Raw genomic sequence first — 522 nt, forward strand, 5'->3', positions numbered from 1 at the left:
TGTTCACTCAAGTCAGCATAGCTTGAGCTCAATTAGCACACAACTACCCAGGTGGAAACACAAAGAGTAATAATTGATCAGGCATATATCAGAACCCTCAATAGACAGATAGATAAAAGGACCAGTTCATCCAGTTTTGGAACAATGGATCCAGAGATGTAAAGGAAGAGGTGAAGGAAGAGGAAGATTAGGAGGTGGAGAGGAGCAAGAGGTATAGGAGGAGGTGGAGGACGAGATTCTCTGGCCTGTCCCAGACCAAATACGGGATGCTGGTACACAAAGATTGTTATTGTTGTTTGGTGTATTGTATTGTACAATACTGTACATTAAGGAATAAAAAATGTGTAAATGTCACGAACCCCCAGTCGTGACCCTGGCCTGCCTGTTGCTCTGAGGCTGCTGGTGGGCGTGGTGGTCTGAGCTCCAGGTTTTCCCACCTGAAGCACATCCGCAATCAGCACATCAGGGCCTCCGCCTGCAATCAACACACCTTTAAGAGACCAGCCAACCTTCCAGTCCCCG

This window comes from Micropterus dolomieu, linkage group LG15 (assembly GCF_021292245.1).
Source record: "Micropterus dolomieu isolate WLL.071019.BEF.003 ecotype Adirondacks linkage group LG15, ASM2129224v1, whole genome shotgun sequence".
Taxonomy (NCBI): domain Eukaryota; kingdom Metazoa; phylum Chordata; class Actinopteri; order Centrarchiformes; family Centrarchidae; genus Micropterus; species Micropterus dolomieu.